Genomic DNA, 23,036 nt, shown 5'->3' on the forward strand with positions numbered 1-23,036 from the left:
GCTAAACAAACAGCAGCACGTCTGAAACACCTATAAATCATAAACGTGACACAACACGGTGAATAACTTCATCTGTGTAGCGCAAAGCCAACAATAAATAATCACAACTGAAAATAAACAAGTGTGTGTGTGTGTGACATTTGTGTTGTTGATTGTGTAATGACTTAATTACACTCAATTTGCGGTTGAGAGGGGAGGCTTTACGCGCAAAATGATATCAAGGAAATCGCTTTGAATCTACTGTCTTCAGTTCCAACCAGCCATGTATTGCAATCGAATGCCATGTCAATAAAAAAAATCCCATCTATATTTCCATGAATTCACACGACGCAGCTTCAATGATTCTCCGGCGCTTTGTGCCAAGCCTCCATCAAAAACGCCATGATGCCATTTCCTTCCTGCTCATCGACCGCCCGTCTGTGCCAGCCAGAGGAGCTGCCGGTGATGCGAGGAGGGTCCGGCCTGCTATCATAACATACGCAACATGTGTGGGAGTCGAGGGGGGGTAGCGGAGACCGGTACACATGCTCTGGAAGATAAACAAATAACGATGAAGCCTTTAGTCAAATTTTCTTGACATTTGTATTGTGACACAGTAATCTTGAAGTGGGACGCTGAGACAAGCACGTAGCTACGCCATTGTTACCAAACAATCAATGTCACGAGCAGAAACCGCTTGTGGACCACTTCTAGAAAAGAGCTGGTTAATAGTGCAAAGATGGGTGCAGGTTGGATCCTAACACAGTTCCTTCCACCATCCTAAAGACTGGCTCCAGATGTGTTGGCCCTCTCTCTCCAAGTTAGCTCTGGCTCTTGAACCGGTTCCGTTCAGGATTCTTGGAACCTTGGTGCTATCAGCCCTCGTTTCCACCAGTTTTGATGGAACCACCAACCAAACCAAGGATGCATCTTTAATGGAGGGCGTGTGCTTAATGCACAAGGGAAGTAAACAGTGGTAGCAGGATGGCTTTTAGATATTTGGTTTGATCCAAAAACAAGCATGGACCAACTATTACTGATAAGAAGACATAGAAGAATATGACACACCCACTGACGGGGGAACTGTGAACCACTGGGTCTAGATGAAGACCCGATCCTTCATCCATCATGAGCGCCTACAGTTCAAACCCTGCAGATACAGCAGTTAGTATTGAAAACAGCGCGTACAGTATCTGTTCTCCAGCAGTATATTTCTCATTCAGTATCAAGCAGTCTAACAAGGATATAACTGACCTTTAAAAACACCACCACCTGTTTTAACTGCCTGCTCACAATTGTTTGCTCAGTGTGTGTGTGCTACTGGTTTCAAATGCTGGACAATTCACTACAGAAACATCCAGTTGCTTGAGTCCTTGAGACTACATGTATTTGTATGATTTGGCACTGCTGATAATTACAAACTGCAACACTGAAAATGTTAAATGTTCTGATAGTGAAGATGTTGAATCATCCACCAGTGTTTCTTGGACATGCTGTGCAGTCTATCTACTTAAATAATGCACTATTAAAAGACATAAAAATACTGATAAAAACTACCTAATATAAAGTGGATATACTGTTGAAAATGAAAAACTACTACAAATACAAGAAAAAAAAGGAAAGAAGTCACCTCCTTCAGCTTCACTTTATTATTTTACACACATCTGGGACCACAGTGGTCAGAACTAGTCTGGATCCTTTACACTCCATCACCGGTTAATCAGAGTCGAGATAAGGAATCCGTGGCTCTGCTCAGTAGATGAGTGAGATGTGATGACTGGCTGCGTTTACCTCATTAAGGAGCCCACCTACGTCAGTCTCTACTTTATTCTTATTAGTTATATCAGCTATGTGGCACTGACGAATTCAATTCTCCTCACAGGAATATCTGAACCTGAGACGTTTTTCAGATACCTTCAGACACGCAGACAGAGACGCCTCCATGTGAGTAACGGCCCGTTTTTAAACTCATACGCACTGAGAGGAAACATTAATCATGATTTAATCCTGAGAAAATAGAAATCCCGCTGCACGGCGTATCAACGTGTCTCTATGGAATGCAATATGTAGAGGAGGATGTTACGCGCTATTATCTGTGCGCTTGCACCCGAAATCATTTTCAAAGCGTTTAACTTGAGATTATGAGTAACATAAACCAGGAATCATAATTTATGACTGACAGGTGCAGGGGTCAAAATCTGGTTTGTATCCATCAAATTGAGAAAAAAACACAAGGATGCTTACAGGTACTCGAAAATCTGCAACAATATAGCAGGGCTGGTTTGAAAAACTGATACTGTTGGGTTATTACTTAAGGCCTTTCTCCAGAGACTCAGAAATCAACTGCAGCCCCTCGAAGTCTGTAACAGACAATTTATGGTTGCAATGTGTTTTTTCCTCTGAGAAGATCTGACAGCCAGCGAGATTTAGGGCTTGAATATACTTGCCGAGATTTAAGGTGACAACCCTGTAGAACATGACAGCCGAAGGAATGTTTTCACAATTACACTGTTAATACACATAAATCATGTCAGAGGACTCCGCTATAACTGCTTTTATACATACATGCAGTACCATCCTGTCATCTCACAATGACTGTCCACGCATACTGAAGCGGAAAAAGTAATTAAGATAAGAGGGAAACCCAACACAGATTAATCTAGGACACATGATCAGGTCACACCTGATAAACAAGGGATGGATCAATCTCCATTTTCTCTGGTAACCAATAAATTGTAATCACAACTAACTTCCCCATGATTACCTCTTGCTTGTTGTATTTCATTGGTTTGGAACCTTTCTCTCCTTGAGTAAATAGCCAGAGCCCATCTGTTGGAGAGTGGGGTGGTGGGGGGTGACTAGAGATAAACAGCCATAAATCAGGGGCTTGACGGTGGCAGCGCTGCTGATATACGACAGGCAGGCACGAGGTCCATGGCAGCCAATTGCTGGGCCCAGCAGCTCTGTGGGAATGGCAGCCAGTGAAATCATTATTTTTCTAATGAGATAAGTTAGCTATCGTTAGAGGCAGCCGCTACACTGATGCGTCAACACCGGGAGAGTATGTTTAGTCTGAGGCCGTGACACACAAGGTGGAGGTGTTCCATCTCTGTCATGGAACAAAGAGAGAGTAAGAGGTGGGTTAGAAGACAATGTGCAGAGAGGATGCTGAGGCACTGACAAATGGGAGAGGAATGGCAGAGGCTTTCAAAATTGACGCTTAAAACTGAAAAAAATTGCTTAACTGGCCACTAAGAGCTTTCCCACCCCTGAGGGCCACATGTGGGGAAGGTGGGGTGACCTCAATACACCTAGCCAATTGTTGCTTGAGGTGGACGTGAATGTCGGATTCTGAAAGTTACAGTAATTGAATTGAATGCAGCCCAGAGGACGATTGAAGGTGGTGAGGGATTTCATGAGGTTGTTCGACCATCCGACAACACAGTTAAGGAGTAGCTTCAGGAATAAGAAGAGTGACTCGTTCACTTCAATGATAGCACGGTGCTGGGCACAGCAGGGACACTGATGCAGGGGGCTCCACCAACAAAATGTAGGGTTGTTTGGCAAAAACGTTGAAGTTTTTGCTGCAATGCAGTTCTAGGTAGTACACCACGTAACGAGAACAACGTTATGCCGTCAAGATGCCAAAAATGGATTTTCTTTCACCTTCTCGGCAGTACCTTTGAAATTGCGCATACCACCACAGCCCCTTGAATTTGTTACGGAACAAGTACTGAAGTCACCCTCATCACTCCCTCTTCACCTCTCCTGTCCTCACCCCAACTTTTTAGATAACAAACCAGCAATCACCATCAATCCAAGACTGGGAGCCAACCTGAAGCGCCCCTCAGATACTTCACACATGGGCTCATTCATCTATCTACCTAGCTGTCCCTAGTTCAAAGGCTTGGACAAACAGCGGTCGAATGTGACGGCGTCTGAGGAGGATCTGCGACCGTGGCCGAGCTCCTGATGTGGAGTGACAAGGGCGGCTCATTTTTCTGGGCCTGCTGCGCCCTTAATGGCTTGTCCGACAGAGGCTTCGCTTCCGTCAGCGGCCTGGCCAAACAAAGGCTCGGTCCCCCAGGAGTCCCTGGCATCGGCCTGATGGATCTGATGGATTGTCGGATCACACGGACCCTGACAAATCAGACCCCTGTGTCCGCTCTCGCTGCTGGACTACTGGGGTCTAGAGAAGCAATGAAGACATTTTGGGGAATGGGAGGTTTGCTGTGGAGAAAAGGTGTAAAAAAGAACAAGGAGAAGAGACAGCAGAGGGTAAGGCTGGAAAAACAGCAGAACAGAAAGAGTAAAAGAAATGTTTGGTGGGAAAGGAACCAGGGAGAAGAGGGGATGGGAGGCTTCAATCCTTCGATCTCCATCACTTCACCCTCTGGCCTTTAGCAGCCATCAAAGACCTCAGGGAGGTCCTAATGAGGTGAAGACCACCAGCACATAATTCAGTCTCACATACTTGCATCTCTTTCTCTCCTCCTACTCTGAATCTTCAGGGTAGAAGAAGAAAGGGAAACATTAGCCTACTTTGCATGTTCACTTGGCTTTATCAGATCAGATGCTGCCTCAGCTCTGCTGGAGGCCAGATGAAAGCACAGACCCTAGCTTAAGGTTTAACCCAATGACCTAGTCTCAGTAGTACAGTGTGGCATTTCCCTCTTTACCAAGCAGCTCCAGACTCCCAGGCCTTTCTCTGGCTCTGTATAGTCCAGCTGGACTACTCAAACCCTTCTCTAATCTTAAATCCAGGCCAAGAGCATCAGTGGCAGCCTCCTATCTTTTCTTTGATCCTGCGTTACTGTCTAAGTCATGTGTTTGGACGTCTTAATTACAAAAGGGCGTAAGAGGCAGGAGATGCTCGGTTTCTTCCTCAGACACATTCTTCTTGTGGTCTTTGGCCAGACTAGAAAGGAACCCTCAACGACCCTGCAGGTGCACTACAATAGATGCATTTCCAGAAAAATGAAACACAAAGAGCTGGAGATAAAACTCTAGGGGCAGAGGTGTGGTGTTATTGGGTGTCTTGCAGGCCTACTGCAGTCAACAGACACTGTTGTTGGATGGACATGAGGATGGCAACGGCTTTGTTGTGGTTAGAAATTTAAATCTTTCACTGGTTGTGGTGAATATTTAATAATAATTCTCATGGCTAGAAAGTGGAACATCGCATAATTTACAGCAGTGATCGCCAACTGGTGGCCTGCGGGCCACATCTGGCTCGGAGAAGATAAATGAATTCAGAAAATGACCAAATCTAACGTCGCTCACCACTGGAAGAGGCCCAGCCTGTCATGAAAGCAACTGTTGATTAGCTTTCCAACCTGTGGAAATGAGCCACACAGTCCATAATTCATAGTTCAACCGTTCTACAGAATCAGCTTATTCTCTTCTCCGTGGAACCGCTATCAAACCCAGTCCCAGTCCCTGCAGCTTGTCTGTTAGATGCAATCTGAGTATTTTTGTTTGCGTCCTGAGATCCCGAATAGGGATATTATTCATTGTGGTATAAGGACTTGTTCACTGATAGCTTAACTGTGCTTTTTGATTTGACTGATTGCCTTCTTAGTGAAGGTCTGATTTTCTAGTTAAGCACCAAGCTATCATTATAGATTTTCCATGTGTTTTAGGAGTCACACTGTTCACACTGATATAGGCATATAAAAATAACAATGCTGTGTGAAAATGAAGACATTAAACAGCAATAGGGTAGTGAGACACACTTCCGTTCCCACTCCTACCAAATACCACTTTGCTACTGATAAACACAAACCACAGCATTGTTTCACAACCACTTCCATAAGAGTTTCTTCCTAGAACTTGAGGCAACGTTGGGGTGGATGGACCGTTACCAAAACTGCTTTTCACTAACTCACTATTTGGCCTCTTATTCTGCAATAACACGCTGGCTGTTAGGGCTTAATAATGCTCTAAAGAGTCTGATTAAAGTCGGGTGGCTGGTTCTGAGCTGCTGCGAGGCGGAGGGAATCTGAACATGAGGGGGTTGCAGGACGCCTGCTGGTGAGGATGATCTAAGGGACTTCCACTAGACTAAACAATGACCAGAGTGGATTTCAAACGGGGTGTTTTACAGGGAGGACCTGGGAAGTTGGAAAAATGAGTGCCCTGTTGTCAGAGAAGTTCTGAGGCTGGATATATTGTTCTGGAAAGGGCTTGTTCTGTTTTCAAAAGGCCACATAAAACCTTGACAGTGCTCCCTCTTTTTACGCTCATTCCCCAAAGCACAAAGAAATATGAGATACCAGGGAGGAAAAAAAACCCAGCCATCTTTTTGTCCTATGTTAACCCTGTTGTCACTACCGTGCCATCGCCTCACATCTTTCTCTGATGTTGATTAAATTCTTTTAAATGTTATCTATAGCAGATTTTCTCTTCCCCTTTTTTCCTTCTGTCATCCACTCTCGAGCTTCTACTCATCTCTTGGCTTTCGCTTCCTCTAAATTCTTTTCTTTTCCTTCCACCCACATCAAAACCCTGGACAGGGATCACTGGAACATTCCCGGATAGCTTGTGGAGAACACCTGTGTGTGCGCATGAGTGCTGGCAGTGTATGCGTCTATTTGTTAATGCGGTGTGATGTGTACATGGATTCTTGAGTAACTACAGAAAAAAATGTCTTCAGATCGTCCCATCAAATCTCCTCCACACTCTCTATCCAGATTTCACATCCTCTTCCACATCAGAGGGATTGATAAAAGAGGCAGTGTGTGCCTGGCGGTGGCCGTGCTGTAGCCTGACATGACGTTAATTCTTCTGAAGAAGCATTTCCTACGTGCCATTTCACTTCTTGTGAAACAGTGTAGCAACTGTGAATGTCATACAGCTGAATAAACGTCTCTATGAGGAAATCTATTTGATTCCCGCATACTTCTCAGCCATGTGTGCATGCTGCCACATTATGGTGATCAGGATTCCTACAGTGTCTCCCAGGCCTGAGATGAGCGGTGAAGGCTGGCTTAGCGGGTAACGGCCGTGGGGCTCCCCAGGGGAGCAAGCCTTCGCTGACATGGGAAGTCATAAATAAGGGCCCAGGGCGCTGCGCCATGTCATGCGTCATTTGGGCTGGAGAGGCCTGCTTTATCCCCTCCCATCACCGAGCTGCTGAGGATGGCACCTCCTAGGGCGTAATACAAAACATATGGGCAGAGGGCGAGGGGCAGAAGCACCTCGGCATACCATACTCCTGCCTTGTCAGCAAAGCTTCTCGGAAGAAAAGCAGATACAGCTGAAGACAGCTTCGACGATAACTCTGTGCGAGTGTGCCACAAACAAACGGCAAGAAACGGCAACCAAATCACTGAGCTTGGTCGTTTTTGATGCTATAACATCACGCCACACACTAATTATATGATATCAATCAAGTTTAACTGGTAACACTATTTGGCATTAATAACCAGCATATAAGCAATGAATTAAGTCAGTTTTGTAACACCTCTTAGCACGCTGTAATGTCACTGTAAGCAGAAATAAAAACAGTGTTTATTAGCTGTATCTGTCAACAGCTTTAACTTCTACATGTAAGACTTGTTGTGTAAATAATTAATGAATGCTTATTACCCAGTAAAAGTTGCAATTATGCATAATTAATTAATACTTTTAAAAGTATATATGAATTGTGTGTGAAACTGTTTGTGAATGGTATGTACAAGTGTATAGACAGCTAATAAACGCTTTAACACATTATAAAATTATTACAGTTCCAATCCCAAAAAAGCTGGAACATGTTGCTGGCTTCATGCCACAATAGCATATATTCAAAAATCAATGATGACGTAGAGCATAAAATATATTGTCTTTGTACTGTTTTCAATTGTGCGTAAGACAAAAAGGATTAGCAAATTATTCATTATGAATAGCAAATTCTCTTTTATCTATCTTTTAAACAGCGTCACAACTTTTTTGGAATCAAGGCCACTCGAGTAAATATCTTGTAACTGACTATTCCTAAATTTTGATAAGAAAGAAAAAAAATTAACCGGGACAAATGGTGGCAGGGGTTAAAATTAAGTGTTACAGTTTCATTTTGATTTTCTCAAAGATCGATACCAGCGAGCTGCAACGTTTTGCCTTGACACCATGAAGCAATCCAGGTCAAGAGAGACTGAAAATGACACATTTTTGCACCAAGGAGAGAAAGTATTACACTTTCCCTTTTCATCAAAAATTCAGGAAATGACACATCTTTATTGAGAAAGGAGTCTGCCACTGACAGAAGGTTACGCAGGGAAACCTATGTTTGTCTATCCTCAGTATTACTAACTTATTCCAAGTTTGCTGATGAATCAGTGACTAAATACAGTACAAGATGAGATATAGGGCATGAAGAATGCATTAGTGATGGGACCACTGCCTGTGAAGATACCGGGTAAGAAAAGAAAAACAGCTTCAAGGCCAGTGACTCACCAGCATGACCACTGACTAAGCTGAAATTCTCCTCAAAAGAAAGACCCTTTAATTCTTATGAACAAACACCCCCCCCCACCACACACAGATGCAACCTGGGGGATGAGACACAGTCTGGGTGAACTATTCCATTTTGACTCATCCAATGAAACACAGTTATTCACAATGAATGATCCACTTGTATAGATGACATGCACAGAGAATTATGTTACGTCACCAAAAGTCATCCAAGTGAATGAGGATGCTTCACTAATATGGGGAAATTGAGGACATCATTAAATATTGTACTGGAGATTCACTTCCTGGGCTTGCTGGGGAATTTGGGAGTACCCTTCCGACTGTCCTGCACAGCTCATGTCTGTTTCCATCAGGTTTCCCCAGTGATCCCAAAGCAGTGTTACATCACCTCATCTCCACCTGCAAAGATCCACCTTTGTATGCCGGAGGGAGAAGCTTCTATAATCCTGAACAATTTGATTCAAATTGCCCTGGGGAGGTACAAAAAGCTGTGGGAAGAAAAGCCAGCCTTCAGGCACTCGCTCTCTTATCGGCGAGAGATAGTGATCGGTCTCGAGGGGGGTCCCATTTCTCTCTTTTCTGCTTCCTAATCTCCCTTTCCTTTCCACTTTTCTCTTTGTGTCCAAGATCGGCCACGTGGTCCCCTAAACTGCTCTTTTCCTGCCAATTTTCATTGTCCTGAATTCAAAATGACAAGCTCTCCCTTGTTTGCTTGGCGTTCAAGTGCACAGCCTAGCTGAAGTGGGAAGAGGTGCAAGCAGAGGTTGGGTGGGGATGCAAATATGATGGCTGTGGTTGTTGCCCGGCTGCTACACGACCAGAGGAAATAAGACCGAGTCTACTGGCAGCAAGGAAGGGCAGCCATCACCAGAGGTAGAATCCAAGGTCTTAATCACTTCTCCCATTTGCATAGATAATAAAGTTAGTAAAGATACTGCAGTGGGCCGTATCAATTACTAGTGAGGATATCAGCCTAGATGTCAAAGAGCATTACTGGCTGTTATCAGCCCTTCCGTTAAAATTGGAATCCAATTATTTCGACATCGTTGGGTGAGTGATGGAAACTAAAATACTGTTTGTAGTAAAAGTGGTGAGACAAATTTAGAGATGGGTCCGGTGAGTCATCAGAGCAATGATTTCACTTTACAGAGTTATTAAACCCTCCTCTTCCCTCATAACGACAACAGCTGCTGGTTGCCTTGAACTCAGAATGTCAGTATGAGTAAAGGCACGGGGTAGACTTCAAACGAAATCTAGTCCTAATTAGAGCTGTGTGATATGACCAGAATCTCATATCCTGATATGTAGAAGACCATTTCACATCCAGATAATGATGCATATCACCAGATCGCAAATCTTCTATAAGTTCAATGAATATATACAGTGTAATATTAAAAAACAACACATGGAAAGGCTAATTTCTTATTAAATACTTATTTGTATACTTGGCAAATAAAAGCTACTTACTCCTATTTGATTATTTTTCTCCATTAATTAAGAAACTTTGTGGAAATTTTCAACTATGAATGCAACAAAATATAATAATATAATGTGTGAGGGAAAGCACTTTTCAACAATAGCTGCAAACAAAATAACTATAAAATATGAATATGGTCAAAAATATCAAAACCAAACATTGACAGTAGGACCGTTTGACTTGTAGCAGCAAACAAAAATAAATACAGGCCTAACATAAATACTGCTCCTTGTTTTGTAGTGGCTGGTCAGAGTTCTCCTGTTCAGAGTAGCTTCATTATGTGTCACGTTCACTCTCCTCCATGCCATCATGCAAATTTCCTGGCTGCATCCGTGTGTGCAGAAGAACACAAAGCATTGCCCAAAATGACTAATAGTATTGCCGTAAAGAGAGTGATTTTTGGCACAACGCAATAAACGGCATAAAGGGGCATAATATTAAACTACACTTAAAGCTGCAGGAAGCCTCCCATCATAGACATCATAGACACACAAATTCAGCCTCTTCTCACAGTGTTGCACAAGTTTTTGCATGCACAAAGGGACAGAAGTGCTTGTGTGATGAATTAAAAAGAGTTTGAGAGAGAAGTTCATACTCTGCCTATGTTCTCACTTTATGCAGGACGCTGGCCAGAGGTGGGTATGAATGAAAGACTATTACAAAGATTTTCAGATGCAATCCCAGAGTTTCCGTATCAGAAAGGTACGAGGGAAGGAGGTTTTAGACATTATAGCAATCAAATAAGCACTTTATCAGAGGCGTACTGACGTCTATAGAGGAAAAAAAAAAAAAAGGGTGACAAGATTTACAGAGGAGACTTACAGGTGTGGGCAGGCGAAAAGGGGAGCCTGGGGATGCAGTATATGAAAGGGTTAAGATAAAGGGTGAAGGGAGAGGGGCTAAGTGTCTCACTGTGACAGCCGCCAGCTGCATGCAATAATCCCCAACTCTCCATCACGAGCCCTTTATATTTTCTTGTCAGAGACGGCAGAGTATGAGAGGGTGGATGTCTGCTGGACGAAGACATCCGGTAACAAGAGAGGACGTGCAGTCAGACGGCGTTTTACACCTTCTTCCCCTTGTCTCTTCCTCTTTGTAGCTCCCCAAGCTCTTTCCTACATTGGTTTTTAATCACCTTGTACACACAAGGGACACGCCTGTAAAACCTGTTGCAGTGTTTTATAATTTGCTATGGATCCCCACAAGCCCTGTGACTGTTTCTCATTACCCAGCATGCTCACTGGGCCTAGAAGATGTAGATGGACATTTTGTCTTATATCTAAACCCCAAGAAATACTGAGTGGGCCTGTAACTCGATGTGTGATGGGGGTCTATAGAGACGCATCATGCCTAAGGGAGCCCCTGAAGTGTTATGAAAACTCTACTATGTTCCTATGGCAACTGGCCATGTATGCTGCAGTCACAGATTATGTATAAGGCATGTTTACTGAAAACAATAAATTCCAGTATGCTTATATCAAGAGGCAGGCCTCGCTGGGTAAGGCTTCTCCAGCCAGGCTGGTTTTCTGATGAAAAGGTCCAGGGGCCACACTAACTAGCCAAAGATGGAACGTGATGGGGAAAAGCGTAATGTAATGCACACTGAAAACATATGTCTTGTAAAAACTGCGAGACCTGTCACAAGGTGTTCGTAAACAACAGGAACAGATCTCAACAGGAACAAAGCCGTGTTATGGATTCAGTCTGCACACACAGAATGGCTGACGTGATGAGCAAACATAGACTGACGTAGGCATGCAGAATAAGAACAGCATGACACAACCCTCTTCAAAGCTGGAGAACAAAGGAAATTCTATAAGTCGTATGCCAAAACTTCAGCCAGATAAGATACGTTTTAGTATCGAATTTCTGCATAAGCCACGGACGAGGGAAAAATTAAGTCTAATGGGGTTACGAGGGAACCGACTTTGTAAATTACATTTTTTCCCCTTTCCTTGAAGTGTCTAAACAGTTCAAAAATGCATCAATGTGAACCGTTGGAGCGCTGTGTAGATTAGCCTAAATTTTCTGCTGTACAAGAAATTTGTCTCGAACACTGAGAGAACCAACAGTGTTGATCCCAGATCTACATAAACACCAACAATATCACTCAAAGCCCTAAACAGAAATACAAAACATAAATAGAACAGAATGTGACACCTCGCTAATCCTTTTTCACATACACAGCACAAAGACAATATATTTAATGCTCGACCTCATTCGTATAAATAAATATCTGCTTATTCTGAATTTGTTGCAAATTTCAAACAAGTTGGGACAGGAGTAACAAAAGACTGGGAAAGTTGTGGAACGCTCCAAAAACACCTGTTTGGATCATTCCACAAGGAAAACAGGTTGATTGGTAACAGGTGAGAGTATCATGATTGGGTATGAAAGGAGCATCCTGGAAAGGCTCAGTCGTCAGCGAGGATGGAGCGAGGTTGTGAACACATGATTGTAAAAAGGATGTTACTACATGAGCTCAGGAACACTTTGTGAAACCGTTGATGCCAAACAGTTTGATTGCAGATGCATTCGCTGTGTTCCAAATTTTTTGGAGTCAGGGTTGTACATCAGCGCTGCAGTGTTCCCGCAGTAGCCCAGCACAGAAGCTATAGCCCATTATTTGTCACTGATGCTGTGATTCTATCCATGAAAGGAGAGTGAGTACTTAATCCTCTGCGGGCGAGTTTTTACGAGCCGCCTCACACATTTTTACAGCATGGCAAACAGACAGTAAACACCAGGAAGGCGCTGCGCTTTAACACGTGATTAAGACACAGCTAATTAGATTGCAGACAGTAAAACTGTGAGGGGAATCGTAAAAGAGGGAGCAGAGGCAGGCCTGAGCGAGGGATCAGGTACAACCAGCAGACATTTAAGTCAGGACACCACAGGCCGCTGACAAATGACTGAGCTAGGGTTTCTCATTTCTGCTGCTTTCTCAGCGGTGGAAATGTAAATAGCAGACTTTCTATGGTCAAAAAGAAAAGACCCCCTCACACACAAGCCCCCCATGTCCACCATCCATCCATCCATCCCTCCATTCTTCTCCTCCCTCTCCTCCTATGCAGTGGTTGGTCCCATGAAACAGGGGTCAGGGTACTAATGGAGGACCTCATGGCCTCCTGTGCCTCTGGAAACAACCCGCCACCCCCCCAGCACTCCCTGCTCTCTTATAAATCAAGCAGGCTTCATTGAGAGTGGCAGAGTCCTCTGATGTCCCAGCCATGTCTCATTTCAAAGTCCTCCTGAAGGCTCACACGGTTCCACGTTTACTCACTGGGCACAAGGGAGATGAGAATGTGGGGGTATGAGTGTGAGACTCAAAGAGACAGACAGAGAAACAGAGAGCGAAAGAAAGAAAATGACTTTGGGTTAAGTGAGAAGCAGAGGGAAATTAGGAATAGAGAAGATGTCCCGGAGGAAAAGGGGGCCTCTAAAACAAATGTTTATTTAGTAACTATGCAGCATTAGACCTCTCACTTGAAAGAATGTACAATAAATCACACCATTTTGGACATTACAGCATCACTCTAGCACAGCGTGTGCATGCATGTGGGCACACGTGAAAGCAGCGGAGATAAAATGCCTTCCTCTGTTGCACATGTACAGTTCGCAGAACTCCTTTAGAAGCGCAATCAAGGCATAATTCACCTCCTTTCATCATCGACCGAGGTGTGCGTTCTGTAGAAGGGTAAACGACCACTGACACAATGAAGTTCCGTGGTTTCCCTCAGTCTATGCATCCATAACAAAGCCAGATGAGCTAGATATGAATTTAAATTCATTTTGCGAACTACAAGAGTTGTTGTTACATATCGTCTTTCTACACAGCATCTGAATGACGCTGAGAGCATCTAATCAAAACCAGTGAGACACTCCAGAGGCACATAAAGGGAAACAACATACACACTATACACTGCTCTGCATTCAATATAACTTTGGAAAAAGACAAAGTGTGGTGTAGAAGGATATCAGAGATCCTCAAATGGAACTTTAAGGGACACCTTAATTAATCAGCACAATGTTAAAGCGGCAGCAGGCGATTAAAACATACTCAATTCAAACCTTCCAACTCTCTCTCTGCTGGTTTCTATCAAGCTCGTCACACCACATGATGACCCACAGGTTCAGAACAAGACGGGTGCCCTGCAAAATCACGTGTTTTGTACTAAATGCATGGAAATGTATCTTTACCTTGCAGAGAGGAAGAGAGGAACCAACACACAGATACCTAAGGCTGTGAACAAATATTCTAAATTTGAATACATAATAGAATTGTAAAAAAAAAAAATCCAATAAAAAACAACAACATTTGATTGTGGAAAAAAAAGCAGCACCACTGCAGAGCCTTCAATGACTGCACTACATGACGCACAGTCATGTCCAAAGTTTTTGTTGTCCCTTGATGACTACATGACGGACTGTTTTTAATAATGGGGAAAATCTGCTGAAGTCCAACATATCTAAATCCAAGAACAATTTGACTGAGGCTGGTTCGTTTTTAGGTGTTTAAAACTTAATACAAATGGGCAGTTCATTACTACTGTTTACTATTTTGCTATTTTATTATTATGTATATAATCTTTTTACTGCTCGCGATTTTGATATTTTATGATGTACAGTTTGTTCTTTATAGTCTTATTTCACAATTTTTTACTTATTTCACTGTGTGTAATGCTGCTGCTGCACTGCAATTTCCCATCTTGGGATAAAGAAAGTATATCTATCTATCTATCTATCTATCAGCTGCTCTCGGGAACATTTTCTTAAATGAACCGTTCAATTGTTGCTAGAGAAATGCAACAGTCAATATTACTTATTTCTACAAAATTATAATAATATTATGTTGCTGACTGCAGCTTTAAGACATTGTCATTTTGGGAAATATCCCTCTTCTCTTTCCTCTTCTCTGCTGAGAGTTAGACGAGAAGATTTGATGCCACTCTCAAATCTGTGTGGTAAATATGTAGCTGCTTAGCTTAGCTTAGCTTAGCACAGAGAACGGATCTATCCAAAAACAAAATCTGCTTCATATGCCAGGCTATTTCTTGGCTTGGAGCAGTTTCCAGGCAACCAGCGGACAGTCCAGGAAGTCACCGTTCCCAGCCAAGAAACAGCACAGCACATAAATCACTGTGAATTTTACACTTCATTACACGTTTACACTTTATTCTTACTGACAATTAAATTCACATTAAAGTACAGTAACACTGCACCTGAGAGTGCAGTGTAGTATAATTTGTCGTATCACTAGATCATATTCAGGATAAATGCTTGCTAAATCATTGCAAGCCTCTAAGCCTGTGATAGCTGGCAACAGGAGAGAGCAGGACTGCCTTTTGCTCAGCTAGCTAAGACATGTAAAAAAATAATAATACTAAAAAAAAATTGCCGTGCATCTCCTGTTTCACTTGCCGCTGCAATTTCTTCCTCTCACACTGAGGTAGTGACAGTGTGGTTTGCTGAATCTTTCCTTATCTCCTTTAAATGCAAAAGGTTGGGTTGAATTTGCATGTAAAACAGAACACAAGCTGTCACTTGTGACTTTATTTACAGAGGAGGTTTGGAAGATCATGAAGATATTGTTGAGGCAGGCAGGCACACACACACACACACGCAGTGTTTACTTAAACCGCAGGAGTGTGTGACACCTTAGTCGTAATTGGTGTTAACCCCCGACGTGGCTGTTGTTTTGAGTGTTTCAAAATGTCTGCTGTTTGAGGCCTGAGAATGCGTTAACATCCAGATGAGAGGAAGGTGGCTGCAGTGGGGAGGGGGGCTCAGACAGACAGAAAAACATTCCCCAGTCGCTACGCTCATCTCCATAACTCAGTACGCAGCCACAAAGCACTGATCCTTACATGGGACATTAACGACGCGACTCCCACCACTGGAAGCGTCGTTACCTGCCAGTGAACAGTAAGGGTCATTTAGGGCCCAATTCATGGCTGCCACGAAAGAATGGCTCATCTCTTCCCCTCATGGCAGTAGTTAAGGTTAAATAAATCACTTGTAGTAATTCTGTATCGTGCAGGAGGAGCCTGCGGACCTGTCAGCGAAATCTGAGTGATAGCATGTAATTTCAGAAAGACGTGCCCTAAATATATTTTGTACGATGGAAATCAAAAACAACTTTTACAAACAAATAGCAACTAAGCATCTGGGAGATCTGATTTCAGTAAGTCAGGAAATCAACAAAAGAGTATAATTACAACCAACAATGCAGGTCATTGTGCGGAGTTTCTTTGTCTATGTATATGTATATGTGTGGTTGTTTTCGTGCCTGTGAGGTGCGCCTGCAATTCCTGTCAGTGTGTGATTTCCTTATGATTAATTCTTAGAAGTTCTCCTCCGCAAGATGTGTGTCACATATCAAGTTAAAGGGCGTTTTAAAATCCACAGCTTTTCCTCTCTGAGACTTGCACAATAGATGTTTGGCAAATTGTGCAACTTTCAAAAGAGTGGGACACGAATGAGAGCATCGGTGTTGGTTTGTGGTCCTCTCTTTGGTCTTTGTACTACGATGGTATCCCAGGGAGCTGCAGACACATCACACATCCCTCACATGGAGGAATATTCACTTTCATACACCCGGATTTCAAAAAGTTTGGACGCTGTGTAAAAGATAAATACCAGAGAATGTGATATCTCGCTAATCCTTTTTGACACACGCTCAATTGAAAACAGTACAAAGACAATATATTTAATGCTTGACCTCATCAACGTCATTGATTTTTGTAAATATCTGCTTATTCTGAATTTGATGCAGCAACACGTTTCAAACAAGTTGGGACAGGAGCAACAAAAGACTGGGAAAGTTGTGGAACGCTCCAAAAACACCTGTTTGGATCATTCCACAGGTAAACAGGTTGATTAGTAACAGGTGAGAGCATCATGATTGGGTATGAATCATCCTGGAAAGGCTCAGTCGTTCACAAGCGAGGATGGAGCGAGGTTCACCGCTTGAACACATGATTGGATAAAGGTTGTTACTACATGGGCTCAGGAAGACGTCGTGAAACTGTTGTCTGTAAACACATTTCATTTGCAAATGATTGCACTCTGCTTTTATTTGCGGTTTACACAGAGTCCCAACTTCTTTGGAATCGGGGGTTGTATCTTTGATGCAAAGGGTGAACCTTGCAATTAACTTACCTCTACTGCAGTATAGTTTGTATATTAGGACAACACAATAGGAGACAGTATAACAGTTTGCATAATGCTGATTGTGAAACAAAGGAGAGATGTTAACCTTTGCAGAGTTTAAATCTAACTGTGTTGGTGTTAGAAAAGGTGTTTTCTCCACAGGTGACATATCTCGCACGTCGTCACTGGGAGATGGCAGAGCAGAGGAAAAAAGACTAAATACCTGGCCCTTATCTCGGGGACCTTTTCAGCGAGGCGAACTATCACTCAGTATCAAATGGCATTAAGTTAATGAGCAAGGGATTCCACAAAGAGCGGTAGGTAGGGAATTAGCAGCCTGGCTTGCTTATGTCTCCCATGGGGGTGATGAGTGAAGAGAGGTGTGATTGGTTTAGAGACCTTTATTCACGCCAAATTTGTGTGTGTGGGAAATCACACACAGAGCCTGACAGCACTGAAGGTTGCAAGGCCACTGCCAAAACATCTTGCCCCTCTTAGCATGGAGGCGATAATGAATGTAACACCTTTGGATGCCTTAAAGCAATCTCCCCGGTCTGACAGCTCTAAGAAACCAACAGAGAGCGAGAACAATTTACTTGTTTACACATAAATATAGATTGAAATTACATTTAAAAGAAACGCATGCTATCATCACTTCTATACGCTTTCTAAGCAACATAACTGCTTATTTACACAAAATAAAATCTATCTATATGTTTTTCTCTCCATGTATTTGAGCTTCAATTTTCTACATCTCTGACAACTAGAAAGTGTCAAGTTACTTTCTAGCGCGTACTTCACAAACACAAGCCAACAGCCTGGAGCGCAGATGCAGGCATTTAAGTTCTGTTTTCATAAGGGCAGGACAGAAGTTATCATCCGGTCAGCCAGCGTTTGTGGGTAAAAACGGTTTTGTTGTGAGAGAAGCCTGCTTGCAGACATGCACACCGCTGGTAGCGGTGCCCCCATGACATGTTGTCTGCACAGGGGGCATATGTCAGTGTTAACTCATACTGCTCATGTAACGTGACACAAGGTCAGTTGCTCTGTTACATACTAGTAAAAGGTCAATTCAACAAATACACTTAATTTTCTTGAGCTGAGCAGTTTCATTGGAACTACTTTCTACAAAAGAAATAGTCCCTGTGAACATTGTTGACAGCGTGTTCTGGAGACTATCCTCAATAGTAGGAACATTGTTCCCGGAAGGAGATGCAGCTTATTTTAATTTGCTTATTTTATCAACATCAAAAATATAGGGAGAGACAGTTTATTTTCTTTGTGCATCAGAGCTGAAGATTGAGAGACTTAACTTCAGTGATCTTAGAGGGCTAAATGTTACAAGACGTGCAAATCTCTCTCTGCATGTTTTCCCTTGTGCTGCTGCAACCTTTACATTAATCTTACTACATTCACTTTAGATCTGTGCTGTGTTGAAAGTGATAGGAAAACGTTATTAGGTCTGGCCTGGCAAGACTGCCATCGTTACTAAGTGACTCGGGTGCTTATTCAGACATGAGACCAGCATGTTAAATTGCCATCACGCTGATGTAAAGGGCTGCATGTCTGAAAGGGGCGGTGATGTAAGGTAACAAAACAGCCTGCAAGAGCCCAGCATCTCATTTTACAGTTATGTAATTTCTATCCTAGACGACATGCACAGCAACTGCTTCCAGGTTGCTGCTTATCTTTCTAAAGCCTATGAAAAATAAAGGCTCAGAGTGTTTGCATTTGTGCGTGACTGCGCATGTGTATGTGCCTGTGTGTGTGTTCACTTCCACACCATGTCAGCTCTTAATAGACATGCTAATGTTCCAAAGGGGCCACTTGGAGCTATCAACACGTCCCCTAATGGGCAAGTTCATGTTTATTCTCTCCCCGCTGGTCACTGCTTCCTCTGGTGCGCAAAGAAAAAGAAAAGACGGTAACTTCTAGTTCCCATTTTCTCATTCCTTGTCTTCATCAATCTCACGTATCCCCGCTCAATTTCTCTCCAGCGCCCCTTCTCCCTCGTTCTCTCTCTCCCCCTCTATGAATCATCTACCCCCTCTTCCTCCTCCTCCATCATTCTTTCACTGCTCCTCTCCTCTCCCGTCACACTCTAATCTCCCGGTCTGAAAAGTGTTTCCTGAGGAGGGCATGCGGGAAGACAGGCGGGTGTGATGGATCGCTCCGTGGATGCTTCACTTTGTCCTCTCTCCAGGGCGGGAACAGGGTGGGGTCGGGTACGGGGAGCAGCAGGGGTCGGGTAGGTCTGACAGCGGGAGTGCCAGGTGAAGTGGCATTGGGGAGGGAAGCGAGGTACAAGCTCATTTGAAAGGTGGTGTTGAGGGGGGAGCAGGGGAGGTGTCTGTGACTGCTGCCCCTCTAGTTCCCTGTGATGAGAGCTAATTATACTGAAGAATCAGAGCTGTGCAAACATGAGCCTCCTGCTGCCAACTCTGATCATAACTGTCTTTATTCGAAAAATGCAAACATTTGAAACACGACATAGAAGACATGGAATTTCTTTGCTGTGTCTTTAGTTGAATAAATCAAAGTCTGTGCCAGTCAGACATCACTATCAGATAGTGCAGAAGTTTTACTGCGATTCACAATTCTACTGCTTTCCAAAAATCGTAAAAACTACTAGCAAAACACTCTGGCAGAGAAGTTAGGCCTCATAATACTCTCATTTCTTCTAATGAAGCAGAGCAAGCAAGTCAAATGTTTCTACTCATACAGGGATTAACTCTTCCAGCCGCAAACAGCACGAAGGCCTCTCACCCTTCCCTTCTTCCTCTGTATGTTTAACATTTAAATCTCTGCATTAAGGCATCATCTCTGAGAAGTTCCATGATACCAAAAAACGGGTCACATGTTGCTGTTATTTTCAGTAGATAATGCAGGTGAGTAATAGCACATGATCTAGGGTCATCATCCTATGATAGATTTCCTACTAAACCGAGGAAGCACGTGCAGATTTTCCTGTGAAACACCCTCATTAAAGTCTCCCATGATGTGGCTTGTGACCTTCTCCTCTGTTAATAATTCAATAGAAGCTAATCTATGATGATATATTTTATTTAATTTCCATTGCAGTTGCTCCTCATACCAACCATCCAGCCAGCATTCAGTCTTACAAAGTTAATGAGTTCGGGCGTACAGAATGCTGACGTCTCCTGAATTCACTGAATGTCCAAGAACGTCTCCAGCTGCACAGAGACTGGTTTTATCACCTATACTGTGTCCCTGGTTTTGTTTTTCTCCCGATGGATTAGCTCAGCCGAATGGCTTTTGTACCAAAGCTCATGATCTGCGCTGTAACTGGACTTGCATTTCCACTTATGACCCGTTGCCATGTAGCTGAGGAGCTTTTGGGCTCAGCTCTTAGCAGCAACAGATGAACGCTCCTGCGGGCCAAAGTTTTGGATCATTACACTCAGCTGTGACTTCATATTAGCCAAATATTTATCATGTCAGTTCATGGATTTGGCATGTTACGTTTTGACCCAAATTGTCAGGTCTTCGCTGGACTCAGAAACCCAGGAATGTATTCACTGAATACCATCAGGCCATGTCGATGCAGATTCGGTCCCACTTCCTTGTTTTCTCCACATACGGTGATTTAGGATACGTCCAGGTGCTGTGTTTGGTTACACAACAGCGGCACATAAAGAGGAGACAGACAAGACAGATAAGAAGGGAGGAGAGGCTGTCCGACAGCTGCCTGCCTGGTTGGGTAACACTCCTTCGAGACCCCCTGAGAGGAGCCCAGCCTTGGGTAACGTCTGTGCCCCAGTCGGGAAGGAAAGACTTCAAACACAAGGCCTGTACAACCTCCACCCCTCTTGCAGCTCCTTTCCTCCTGCTGTTCTCCCGAGCTCCGCGGGGGATCTCTGAAGACCATCCCAGCAGTCACCACGCCATGAATCAGTCCCGTCTATCCTCTTGCTGCCACCATGCTCTCCTACTGTCACTCTGTTGCTATGAATGTGGGCAAAATCCAAATAAATCCTCAGCACTGGTCATCATTATCCCTCCCCTACAGCCCTTTCCCTTCATCCTCTGTTTCCTTGACGCAACTCCGCCACATACCATGGACAAGGTCAGACGCCCAATTAATTTTAGCTGAGCTGTCCAATGTTTTGTTTCTGTAGGGAGGATTGGGTAACCTCGTGGGATGGTTATCAGTGTGTGTTTGTGAATCTGGCATAAGATAACAGAAACAGTCAAGAGAGCAAGCATGTGACCAAATGGTGTTTTGGTAAGGTGAAAGGTCTTTTCATAGTACTATACCAGTGAATGAGGTCTGTTTGCAGACAGGCTATGGAAAACTTAACCTTTGCTTAGATAGATTACCTGGCAGGCCTGGTACAATTCACAAGAAATAAATAAATAAATAATAATAATAAAAAAAACGTGGCCTCATTACCTGAAAGCATGTCTAAAACACATTTTAATCCTGACACACTATGTTCAACATGTCATATCACATCAGCCAAAATGTGCTCTTGCTGCAGGAAACCCAAGCGGCCACAGCTGACAGTCTGGGAGACAGGGCCCCCGGGGGGCTCAGCTGAGGACATTATTGCACGCAAAGTAACCCCCCAGCCCGCCCCTCCACACACACACGCACACAAACACACACATATACACACAAACGCACACAGTGTCTGGTGGCAGACAACAGTCACCCTGTCATCTTCGATTGCGGGCCGCTCATGTTGGACCAGCGACACCTCACACACAGCTCAGTGGGCCTCGGCCCCCCTGGTGTCCTGCTGCCGCCACAGACGGACTGGCAGAGAGTTACTTCAGCTCTGCAGAACAAACACAGAAATCAGCCTGTCTAAAAAGCATGCAGCCCCGTCGAGAAAATGTCTAAATATACCCCAGCGTGCTGGCCTTCAGTTCGGTCTTGAAACTCACAGATCAATTGAGTGAGTACAAATTTAACTGAGCAAAACTGATATGACCTTCAGGGAGCAGGCAGCGAGGCTCCATGTTTGTGGTCACAGAGAAACTTTTGGTTATAAATTTGAAGGTCGCTTCAAACAAGAGGTTACCTAAAAATAAACACGCAGCGGATCATGGGAGCCGAGATCATGAGACTGAAGTTTTACATATACAAAAAAAAAGCAGGGTTAAGCATATTCTTGGCGCGGTGCATTTGTTTAGTCAAAAAGCTGTCAACGCTGTATTTTTTCCCTCTCATCTATTTGGTTTAAGATATTAATTAAACATGCTGTCATTCAGAACTCAAATGGAGAACATGTTGACAAACATTTTAGGCTCCAGGCGAGTTTCAGCGAGCACAGCAGCCCACGGGCTCACATGTGTTTGGCAGATGGCACTGAGTAGATGGCACATAAGGTCAGAAAGAGTACTCAGCTGTATATCTCTCACACATACAGGCCCTCCAGGAATGTCTACACAAGGCCAAGGATTATGGCAACTAAGCACTGTGGTGTGTGTTTATGTGTAGGTGCTTCTGTGCGTGTATGTTTGCACTTGTTGATAAAGAGCAGACCACTGTAAAAACTGCACTGACAGAGTCTCTGCTCTCAATCATTAATGTTTACTGTGCAGCAGAAGGCTACACTAAGGTTTTACTCTCAGATCGCCAACTCTGCACCTCTAACAGGTAATTAATTCTGTTTCAAGATTCACATCTGATCCAGCACGTTAAAGATACACAACTCCATTTATGTCCAAACACATTGGTAACATTATCAAACACAAATGTACACCAAATGGCATGGACAACATGCTATTTAATATTGATGTACATTAGAAAAATAACACAATACACCTCTCATTACCAAACATTATGCTGATAAAGTCAGACTAAATGAGTAAGCATAATCGCCTATTGCAAACACATTCTAAACCCTGAAATCCATATTTCTCCATGTACACATACTGTATAACAAAACAGTCATTTAAATGTACAAAACCTTTTGCAGTTAAGTTTAACATATCACAACACCCC

The 23,036-nt window shown here is 43.4% G+C and overlaps 1 protein-coding gene across 1 annotated transcript in view; it reads right to left on the reverse strand.

Moving 5' to 3' along the window:
• Positions 1-23,036, reverse strand: part of stau2 (staufen double-stranded RNA binding protein 2) — an 86,110-nt gene that overhangs the window by 2,576 nt on the left and 60,498 nt on the right. The window lies entirely within an intron of this gene.

This window comes from Chelmon rostratus, chromosome 20, assembly GCF_017976325.1.
Source record: "Chelmon rostratus isolate fCheRos1 chromosome 20, fCheRos1.pri, whole genome shotgun sequence".
NCBI classification, from domain to species: Eukaryota; Metazoa; Chordata; class Actinopteri; order Chaetodontiformes; family Chaetodontidae; genus Chelmon; species Chelmon rostratus.